The 12,152-nt window shown below is 37.8% G+C and overlaps 1 protein-coding gene across 2 annotated transcripts in view; it reads left to right on the top strand.

Moving 5' to 3' along the window:
* The window catches only part of RNF128 (ring finger protein 128), a 109,406-nt gene that overhangs the window by 61,052 nt on the left and 36,202 nt on the right, over window positions 1-12,152 (top strand). The window lies entirely within an intron of this gene.

The following is a 12,152-nucleotide window of genomic DNA, read 5'->3' as shown; positions in this document are numbered from 1 at the left end:
CTGTGTCTCTCTCTGTCAAATAAATAAATAAAATCTTTACCGAAAAAAGACTCAGTTTTTTCATCTATAGAATGGGAGGTGATAATCGTACCTACCTTGTAGGGTTATTGTGAGGGATAAATCAAATAGCATATAAAGCACGAAGTACTACACAGCCAGGTTCTTTAAAGGATAGTTTAACAACCTCCTTACCCTCATCTGTAGCACTTTTTTTTGGAGATTGGCAAAGCAGATCACTGCACGGCTTCTCAGAGCCTCTGATACGCTAAAGAAGCACTGTTCGACTTTGTTCCATGGATCATTTTCTAAACTCACTGATCTATAGAACCCTTTTTTTCTTAAAACACTTACCACCTGAAATAGAATTTGGAAAACACTGATATTGCCATGCATTTGATAACTCCTCCCTCCTTCTTTCCTCCTCCCTTATTTTATTAGCCTGGCCTCAGATTTCAACTGTATCAAAGTATTGTCAGTGTTAAGGAGTGACTAAACTAGTTATCTCACTCTGATAAGAACAGCATGTTTTAGACCGTTGATGACAAACATTTTAGTTCTATTTCTTTGTACTAATTGTGGTTGGTACCTTTTATATCAAGTTAATGTGACTTCAAAGTATAGTTCTCTACAGGCTAGGCTTATTTTCCTTACTGACTTTCAGAAACAATTTATTGTGAAAGTATAAAAACACAAGCGAAACCGGTTTATGTTTGTTTTTATATTTAGTGTGTGAACCTTCGTACAAAAAGTTCGCTTTTGTAATACTTCACACAGGAGGAAATTTAATATTCTCAGTAGAGTGTCTTTGTTTATGAGTTTTTTAATACTAAATGATACCAAAATTTCTGCAAAGGCATACCAAATTCTCTTTTTCTCTAATCCAGAGACCTAATAGAATACTAATGGGACATCTGTGACTTTTGTGCCCTTGGGTTCTTATGGTCAGGTCAAGATGAATACCAGATCTCTAAACACAATGCTCTTCCTAATTTTAATGATTAATGAAATTTCCAGTGTAATTCCCCTATCACAAACTGTACCTAAAGAGAATGTGTGCAAAAAGAAGTTCCAATTTAAACACAATTTTGAATACCCTTTATGACCAGCACTGTGCTGGGTGTTGTGGTAGGAGAAGAGTGAGCAGGGAGTAGCTAAAGATAAACAATGACGTGGTCCTTTTCTTCCAGGGAGCCCTGCTTTTCAGCCCTTATTGCATTTTTTTTTTTTTTTTGGCCAATGATATTTTAGTCTGACACTAAAACATCAATTTAGATGGGGCTTTTTAGATCTACACAAAAATGGCACTCCCTAGAGTTTGGAAATATTTAAGGTACAAAGTGCATGTCCCTTCCATACATTCTTGTACTAGTGTCACCTGGTCTGAAAGGTTGAGGGTAAAGTGGCAAGTAGTGAAGACCATGTCCCAGTTTCATTGGAAGTCTAGGTTGTGGCTTGGTTTTGTGCTCATATTTTCCCTGTGGTTACAGCAACAATTTATTCACTGGAATTCTCCGTCCCAAGGTCTTATGTTACAGGGAAACAGAACTGATTAATACAAGGACAAAGGATCACCATAATTTCTTACACTCTTTTGTCTAAGTTTCCTTTGCCCGAAACCCCTAAATCTCTTATTTATCCTTTTTTACTGCCCGACAAATATAATTGTTTTTAACCTGTGGTGTCGATGTTGCTAGTCAGTAGTTGCTTCACCTTGCACCATCAAATATTCTTATCTTATCAGAGTCTGAACAGCTCTGGATATTGCACAATTTATTATCCCAAAGGATTGAATAAATACATTGATGCTGTAGAGTTTACCGACTAACCTTCCTCCAGAAAACATTAATAAACAGCAACAACAAATGTTGAATTTGCTTTCTAGAAACCTTACTACCCCAAAACAAAAACTTTGACAATAGAACTTTAGCATAAAAATTTTACTACAATTACAGAATACCCTATTAATGAAATAACATACATACTATAGTTTCTGCATAGTCTTGCAATAGCATATCTTATTGTTTTCTTCTCCTTAGTATCAGCACAAATTGAAGGTTGTATAGACATTAAACCTCTTCCAGCTGTTTCCAGACTTCTCTTTTATGTCCTCTGAACCTCCTCATAAGTGGCTAAATTACCAGTCTCCCAGTGAGCCAGGATGACTGGGTTCTAACTTGAGCTTGGGGCTGAAATGGCATCTGTCCTAGCTCCTGAATGCAAATGGGAAACTGAGGTATGGTCAGGCCCCGGGTTGGAGAGGGATTAGTACCACCATTAGTGCTTCCCTGTGGCAGTAGGCGTCACATTAAACCCAAAGTCTATAGAGTAGAATTAGTGCTTAACTTGTTATCTGTGTATATATAATGTGTCCTTGCTGTAGGCAGACATGCCCTATCAAGATAAGCCGTCTTTGACTGTAGGAGGAGGCACACCTTAGACTCTGTTCTCCACCATTATCTTTAAGGATAAGATTGAATCACGATTCAGATTATCACTACGTACAGCATACTTAACATGACATTTATCAAACATTTATATGACGTATATTATGTGCCAGGCACTCTGCTAGATGTTGTAGATACAGTGATGAAAGACAGTCCCTAACCTGAAGGAGTTCATAGTTAGCAAAACTCAAAAAACCCAGATAACTTCAAGGGAGGTCTGTGCTAGACAGTGGAAAGCTGAATTCCTAACCCAGATGGGTCGGGATCTTATAAAAGGAGGTTGAACTTTATTCTGTAGGTGAAATAGAGCTCCTTTAAGGGCCTTTAGCAAAGGAATAGTATGAACATTTTTCCACTTTAGAAAAATTTATCTGGTAGCTGTGGAAGAATGAATTGGAGGCTAACACCGGTGGCTCGAAGACCAGTTAGGTTGTTATAGAGATTTAGGTAAGAAACAATGGAGAGGCAACGGAGATGTATTCTAACAGGAAGAGAATGAGCCTGTTTCTGATGTGGCTAATTTTTGAACTTCTCTGTATGAAGTACTTACTGATAAAAAGCAAAATAATTCCATTGGCGGAGTTCTTCTATGCAGAGTGAAGGATTAGTGTTGATCTGGCCAGAGAGAACCACTATCTTGAAATTCCTTGACCATAACATCAAGCTATAATTCAAACTCCAGCCTAGTATCTCTGAAAGTATGAGCCACAGACCACATGCAGCAAAAGAACCCGAGAACTTGTTAAATTACAGATTTCTGAGTCTGGCCTTAGACAGACTGAATCAGGGAATGGGGCCCAGGGAGTTCAGTGTTGTAACAAGTTTCGCAAGTAATCATCATGCATATTAAAGTTTGAGGACCATTAATCTAGCCCAACAATTTTAAAAATATAACCTGGGACCACTGGTCCCTCAGACTCTTTCAGGGGTCCATGAATTGAAAACGGTTTTCGTAATAATACATAGACATAATTTGCCATATTCACTGTGCTGATGTTTACACAGCTGGTGTAGAAGCAACGGTGGGAAAATACTGTTGGCACCTTTAGCAGAAATTAAGACAGGGGCACCAAGATGTAGCGTATACTATACCTCTATGCATTTATAATAAAAAAAAATCCAGTTTCACTTAGGAATGTCCTTGATGAATCAGTATGCATAATTAATTATATTAAATCTCTGCCCTGTCATGCACAGCTTTTTTGGAATATTCTTTGCGATGAAATGGGAGGTAGGCATAAAGCACTTCTGCACCATATACCAAAGTATGAGGGTTGTCAGAAGGAAAAGCACTTGTATGACTGAGTAGTGAGCTGAAGTAGCCTTTCTTTTTTTGTGTTGTTAAAGATTTTATTTATTTATTTATCTGAGAGAGAGAGAGAGAGAGAGCACAAGCAGGGGGAGGGGCAGAGAGAGAGGGAGATTCAGACTCCCTGCTGAGCCGGGAGTGCCACACTAGGGGCTCATTCCCAGGACCCCGGGATCATGACCTGAGCCGAACGCAGATGCCTAACCGACTGAGCCACGCAGGCATCCCGTAATAGACTGTTTTAATTAAAAATATTTCCCCCAAAAAAGTAATAAGAGTGGCATTGTCATTTGTGCAAACCTCTTTAATGTCAAACTTAATAGAGGACAGCTGGATCTTCATATCTGCATTAGATCTATTGTGATCTGTTCTTTTGGTTTAGGTAAATGAAGGAAATCTGTACTCATGTAGATTGGTAATTAGAAAATTATATTTATAGCACTTAATAGCATTTTGAAATAATTGTAGACATCTTTGGTACTGCACCAAAACTCAACAAGTGGCAGTTTCTCTCTTTCTTTCTTTCTTTCTTTCTTTCTTTCTTTCTTTCTTTCTTTCTTTCTTTCTTTCTTTCTTTCTTTCTTTCTTTCTTTCTTTCTTTCTTTCTTCTTTCTTTCAAGATTTTATTTATTTATTTGACAGAGAGAGACACAGCGAGAGAGGGAACACAAGCTGGGGGAGAGGGAGAGGGAGAGGGAGAAGCAGGCCTCCCGCCGATCAGGGAGCCCGATACGGGGCTCGATCCCAGGACCCCAGGATCATGGCCCGAGCCGAAGGCAGACGCCTAACGACTGAGCCACCCAGGCGTCCCAACAAGTGGCAGTTTCTTAAAGGTTAGGTGCAAGGTAGAATTTGAAACTGTATCGGTGAACTCTTTGTATTAAATAAAAATGCATGGATCTGTCTTACATAGCAAATGGATCCTTTATCCATGCATGGTTTTGTAATTCATGCATTGGTCATTTGGAAAGTACTGGTTCCCTGAGTTATGCAGATCTTATGGTGATTCAAGATTATACAATATCAAAAAATCATGGTTATTTAATATCATCACTGATCTCATCAGAAAAATCTAAGTATTAGGAAGTTGTCAAGTTCATGTGGTGGATAAAAGTTTTCCAAAATTCTAATTTTTGCTTGAACACTTACATTTTACCATTAGCAACAAATGCTGTTATTTTTTTTCCCTTGAAATGACAGGCTCACTTGATTCAATTTTTAGAAAAGGTCGTCCAGATACCCAAGTCTTATTAATTGTCTGTCAGTAGTACTTCTAAGTTAAAAAGGAGCTGTTTAAAGAAAGGTTGCTTCAGGGGCGCCTCTCTCTCAAATAAATAAAATCTTTATAAAAAAAAAGTCTGTTACATTAACATCTATTCACAATTGTGATTTTGAATGAATATTTTAAAAATTTTCCAGTGTTAGAAAAATTTTCCCACTGTTTATTTCTAATATGGTAGCTATAAATAGAAATAATGAACATAAACAGCAGTTCTTTGGATTCCTCAATAACTTTATAGAGTATAAAGGAGTCCTGAGACTAAAAACTTGGAGAAATGCTTATCTAGCCCTTTGGTTCTTAACAATATGCTAAACATACCCTAATGAAAATCAGAATAGTCTGGACAGGGCTAGGTATTTTTAAATAATAATTCTAAGAATTGTTTACCTGTGAATATAACCTGTCATCCACAAATTATGAAAATGTGACCTTTGAACAGTGCTGCTTCTAATTCCCTAGTGTCTTTAATATGCTGTTTTCTGAGGACTCCCCAGTGCCAGAGATTTTTGGTGCTATATCAAATCTGAGACCTATTCCATAATGTAGTATTGTTTTCAATACCTGTAGCAGAAGTATCTGTGGGTTCAGGGCAGAAAGAAAAGCAACTTGCCATACTAGGCATGGTTGTCCACCTCAGCATCTTTTTTTTTTTTTTTTTTGGCTTAAAACAATGATTACAGTCCTGCATTGGGCTCCTTGCTCAGCAAAGAGCCTTGCTGCTCCCTCTGCTTGTGCCCCGCTCCGACAAATAAATGAATAAAATTTAAAAATTTAAAAAGAATGATAATAAAAGGTGATTTTAGTTTTTTTTGCTGTCACCATCCCTCCCCCAAAAAAGGTAATTTGTTAACAATACAGAAGGTTGGGACGCCTGGGTAGTCGGTTAAGCGTCTGCCTTCAGCTCAGGTCATGATCCCAGTGCCCTGGGATCGAGTCCCGCATCAGGCTCCTTGCTCAGCAGGGAGCCTCTCTCCTCCCTCTGCCTGCAGCTCCCCCTGCTTGTACCCTTGCTCACTCTCTCTCTCGCCCATGCTCTCTCTCTAACAAATAAATAAAAAATCTTTAAAAAAAAATACAGAAGGTTAAGAACCATTGCTTTACCCAACAGCTAACTTGTACTAATGCCTGTTTCATATCCTGCAACAGACTAGAATTTAACTAAAAGGCTAATTAGGAGCATAATGACATATTTAAAGAGGTGTGCAGTACTGATTTGTCTGATTCCCAGTGAATCACAGGCCTATATTTCCAATACCTTTGAGAAATCATTTGTATGTCTGTTGGGATGCAATGGTAGAACTATTTTTTTAATTGAGAGAGTTGATGTGAAGAAGTCAATTTAAGAAACCTAAATTTGGTTCATCTGTGGCTGGAAGCAATCAAAAGGGGGCAAAAAAAAGTCACAAAACAGGAATTTGAAGAAAGATAAGCTAGTCAGGCTTAAAAGTTTACATAATTTTTTTTTACTAATTTAAAAAATGCCACTTAGGACTCCTTGGTCTTAAGACCTTTAGTGTTCCTCTTTGAAATACATTGACCTTCCCTAGTTGCCCAAAGTTGAAATATGTTGACCTACCCTAATTGCTATGGGGGGGGGGGGACTGAGTCTTTGAAAGCTACAGTGAACAAAATGAATATTCAGAAGTCTACTTGAATTGGTTCTAGATTTTCTAACGGAGGAAATGTTTGTTGGAGAATCATACTGCAATTCTTCACACCTAGATCTTACTCATCCTACATATGAGTGAATTCAGAAGTGCTGACCTCACTATATTATCAAGATGTTGGGCAATATTGAATGTGAGCTTAGTTTTGGAAGAGCTACTTTGGCCTTCAATAGCCCTTACTAATCTTGGAAGTCATTCATTGCAGATACCCTCTTTCCTAATATTAAAAGTGGAATACTGGTTGAAAGAGATACTAGAACAGCATTCCACACCCCCTTGTATTTTGTGTTTGAACGCCACAGTGCTGGAGGTGTGCCATCATTATACTTAGACTATTTCATATATTGTAAAATGCTTTAGAATTTATTTTACATTTTGACACATTAATATTTAAATGTAGGGGGGGAAGGTCCAGAAGCACAGAACTTACTACATAGTTTGTACTTGATAAATATTTGTTCAGTGAATTTGTCTGTGTTCACGAATCAGTAAGATTAGGCCAAAACCATAATATCATTAGCTTTTTGAAGATTTGAAATGAAAGGGCTGGGCCACCAACAGAATCTGAGATCAAATTCCTATATATTATGAATCATAACTGGAAAGTGTCTTTCACCAGTAGTGCCAAGGATGGACACACTTTATTTATATCAACATTTTAATTAAATGATATTCTGTAAGAATATAAGAGTTGCTACAGTCTATTTTATTACCTTTGTTCCCAAGATAGGCACCGGCACAAACCATTATTCACTGTTGAATATTTGAAACTGGAGTATTTCTTCTGCATAATTGTTACCTATTCCTAATCTGTCCCTTCTCCCAAAATATTTTAGGTAGCCGAGTGAAAATGTAAAAAACAAAACTTGAGCTCCTTGGTGGTGTTAATGATTTTTAAGTAGCAAGTTCAAGGATTCCTTCTTGAATTGAGTGAATGCTATCAAGATAATTGTACCCAGGGGCGCCTGGGTGGCTCAGTCAGTTTAGCATCTGACTCTTGGTTTCCGGCTCAGGTCATGATATCAGGGTCCTGAGATCTGAGACCCTCTCGGACTCTGTGCTCAGCAGGGAGTCGGCTTCCTCTCTCCCTCTCCCTCTGCCCCACCCGGCTCAGGCGCGGGCGCTCTCTCTCAAAATAAATGAATCTTTAAAGAAAAAAAAAGGTAATTGTACCCATATTTTCCCAACTGTGCACTCATATGGCCAAGGGAGGATTATTTACACCATGGAAATTCACACGCACTACACATCAAGGCTTCCTCCTTGTTAAATATTTGCCACAACCCCCCTCATCCTGAATGTATCTATTTAATTTTCATTTTACAGTAAAATAATAGCTTTAGGTTTCACTGTGATGTAGAATGGTGGTGAAGAGACACCGGAGCCAAACTTCTGCGTTCAGATACCAGTTCTGTACTTACTAGCTTGTGTTATCCTAGGCAAGTTACTCGATCTTATCTTTAATGAGATAATAGCAATGTCTACCTTATGGGGTGGATATGAGGATTAAATATGTTAATGCATGTAAAGCACTTAGAACAGGGTCTAGTTTATAGATAAATCTTATCTGGCAACCTCAATTATCCAGAGCATACCCAGGATTCAGGAAGCAAACAAAAATGTCACTGAGCAACCAATATAAATATCAGAGGGTACTTGCAACTGAAGCCCTCCAGCTCTCTTTGGAAGTCTGTTTTACTTTTTCTTTAGACCAAAGCTTCATTGACTTTTCAGGGTTGAAAGCAGATTGGAAGTATAAAATTAGAAAGAGGGAGAGACACTGCTAGAGGCAACAAATAAGAACCTCCCCCACCCCCCGACCAAAAAAAAATTACCCAAAGTGAGAACTCAAAAATGAGTCAGACTGACCCATCCCCCTACCCCCCTCCCCTCTAGAACCCTCAGTTTGTTTTCCAGAGTCCATCATGTCTCATGGTTCGTCTCCGTAATATATGGTGATTAACATAACAATAAAAAAATTTTAAAAAAAATGAGTCAGACTGGATGACCCCTAAGGTCCATTCTAGCTCCAAAAATCTATGGCTTTGGTGGAAAATCTTAACAGTTTGGGGACAAATAACCTTACCAGTACCATCTCAAATAATGGCTCACAAAGATGATCCACTGTCAATAATAAATCATAATCAGTATATCTCAGGAAACTAGGACAGTATAGATTACTTTTTTAAATGTTTTAAAATTATTTGTATAAAACCTTTTGTTACTTGGAAGTTTTACTTTTACAGGATATCTAATTGCCTGACAATACCAGTTAAAGGAAAGCATTACTATAGTTCATTAAAAGACAGTCTCTTTCCTTAAAATGCTCTTAATTTAGAGAGGGACTACGACACGCCAATTGAAATGCAAGGGAAAATGAAGTATTAGACAAAGGTTAAAAACCAAGGGACAAGGGAACAAAGAGGGAACATTTACGTTCTCTCTGGGAACTTGGGAAAAGAATATAGGAGGCAGCATGTGAGCTGGGATTTGGGTGATGCACAGGCAGAGAAGGAGGGGGGAGTGTCAGCAGATATAGGAGATTTTAGTCTGAGGGAACAGAATGAACAAAAAGGAGAATTATAAAAAGTGAATGACAGTAGCCCATGCCATGTGCCTGGATCTGAGTGTTCATGAGATGGGGTTGTAGTGGAGATATATCAAACTGGAAAGGTCAGGTGGGACCAGATCATAAAAGTGTTTAAATGCTAGGCCAACGAGTCAGGAAAGACTTTAGAGCCAGAAAGAGGCATGATGCAACCAAGTGATGGCAAAAGTCAACCAGGAAGGTAAACTCTGATGAAACTTTAAAGGACAGGGAAATATTGGATATAGAGTGACAAATTAGGAGATTACTGAAGGAGTTCAGGCAAGGAAATTAGGAGGACCTATATTAAATAGGTAGCAGGAATGGAAGGAAGGATCTGATAATGGGAGACACCAAGGAAATCGCATCTATGTGACTGACTAGGTTAGCAGTGAGTATTCAGACAGGATTCTGAGTATTCACAAAGGATGACCAGAGGGTTGTGATACCATTAACTGTGACTGGGAAGGGAAGGAGGGAGCAATTTTTAAATAGTTGCAAAGGTGTGGGGAGGAGGAGATGTATAAGAATATTTAGAAATAGGTCTTGTATATGATTAGAAAACTAATTCAGTAGATATTTGGACTATATATCGCATGTATGAATATGAATTTGGGACAGTTGAAGCACAGCATTGTTCCCTATGTGTAGACAAAGTACATTTCTTGACTTTCCTTGTTTTTTAATCTCCATCTGACCACAATGGTCCATATGTTCCTGAGCATCCACCCCTGCCACCCACCTCATATCTTTTAAAAGAATTAAAACTTATTTCTATTAGTCAAAAAGTTTAGGACACATCTGTGATTTAAAAAGAAATCTTTAAGATTAAATTCTAAAGCTTGATTTTTAGAATTATCTCTACTTTTCAAAGATTATACAGGTTACAATATCAGAAATAAATGCTGGGTTATATAATAAATCTTTATAACCCAAAATTTTCCTGACAGATGGCTTGTAGAGGAAAGACAAATAATGACAAAAGAGAATTGAAATAATATCTGTGCTTTTAGTGCCAAAGCTAGAAATGTAAAACTCCCAAATAAATAGAAAAATTAGCTGCTGTCTTGCAAAATAGCCAATTCTCTAGATCTGTAAGGGATATTTGGGTCATATACTAATAGAGGGAAAAGATATATCAAAAGGCTTTTCAGACCCCTCCATTTCCCATTGCTTTCGAGATTTTCATGTAAATGAGAAGAGAGTAAGTCAATATCTACCAAACTAAGTATTGGCAAATTAGCAAAGTTGTAAAAGGTTTTAATTGAATGGCTCTCATATATTTTTTAAAAAAAGTGTCATTAGAACTTTAAGGATCTGTAATAATACCCTATGACTCTGTTTTTTGAATTAGTAACTTCAAGTAAGATCATCTTGATCTATTGAAGACTTTGGCCACTAGGGACCATAAACTTAAGGGATTACTCGGGTAGTAATTCTGCTATGTATATTGCCATTTAAGGTTTGTACTCATAATTTGACCATTGAAAGTATGAATACTATTTCAGTAATGTACTTTTGTGTTTAAATTCTAAAGTCTATTACCTTATAAATTGAGAAAATTATGTAGTTAAGTCTAGTTAAAGAGATTAAGCCTTTTAGAGTCGTGTGTGTGTGTGTGTGTGTGTGTGTGTGTGTGTGTGTGTGTGTGTGTGTGTGTGTGTGTGTGTGTGTGTGTGTGTACGCACTCACAGGTGACTGTGTGGGTGGGTGTGGGGTTGTGTTTATTCCAGATTGGAGTTTGATCATTAACCAAGATTAGTACCTTAACCTAGTATCGGCAGGAGGTTTCTCTGGTTGGTAATCTCTTAACATTCAAAGAACTCTATTCTTTTGCTTAAGATTATTGGTCTCAGGTCATATAAATTAGAAGGAATATAAACCTTGATAAGCATTGGAATGGCATGAGTAATCTGACGTTCTCACAACACCGGGAAAGATAATGTTTGTCCTTTATTTTTTTCACAAGATTTATGTAGTTGGGGGTAGAGAGGGAGGTGTCAAAGAGATTAAGCCTCTAGACTAAGATTTAGCCTATTAGACTGTTAGTCTAATTTCAGCCTTGACCTTAGTTGGTGTTGAATAGAACCATACGTTACTATTAATTTTACATGCTCTATTCATTGCTAACCTGATTAGGTCCGTGAAAAACTTTAGAGTACCTTGGACAAATTTTATATTGCTTTAGAGGATATGGAAAAATGGCACATAGAGATAGATAGATAGATAGATAGATAGATAGATAGATAGATAGATAGATAGATAGATAGTATGTTTGGGCTGGTAAACATCTCAGATTACTACTCCTGATATGTAAATTCTTATACATTTTAGTAGTGAGCTCATGAGACAGTCTATCACCTTATAAACTGGGAAAGTATGTAGTTAAGTATTTCTGTCTTCCCCAAATCTCAGATTCCCTAGGATGTAAGCCCTCTTCTTTACCATCTGGAGGACTATTTATCTTTAAGAAAGCCTTCATGTGGGGCGCCTGGGTGGCTCAGTCTTTGGGCGTCTGCCTTTGGCTCAGGTCATGATCTCAGGATCCTGGGATCGAGCCCCGCCTCGGTCTCCCTGCTCGGCGGGAAGCCTGCTTCTCCCTCTCCCTCTCCCCCTGCTGTGTTCCCTCTCTCGCTGTCTCTCTCTCTGTCAAATAAATAAATAAAATCTTAAAAAAAAAAGAAAGCCTTCATGTAAGAGGCAAATTTGGCCCTAAGCTCAATACTGTTGAATTATAGGTGGTTAACCTGAAGAGAGGGGAGGTGTTTGTTATATGTCATAGCTTCCTTACTAAACTATGAGGTCCTTAAGATCAGTAACCAAGTCTCAGCATGTTTATATCCCCTATAACATATATGCATAG

The sequence above is a fragment of the Zalophus californianus genome, chromosome X (assembly GCF_009762305.2).
Source record: "Zalophus californianus isolate mZalCal1 chromosome X, mZalCal1.pri.v2, whole genome shotgun sequence".
NCBI classification, from domain to species: domain Eukaryota; kingdom Metazoa; phylum Chordata; class Mammalia; order Carnivora; family Otariidae; genus Zalophus; species Zalophus californianus.
This window is presented reverse-complemented; position numbering and strand designations above follow the sequence as displayed.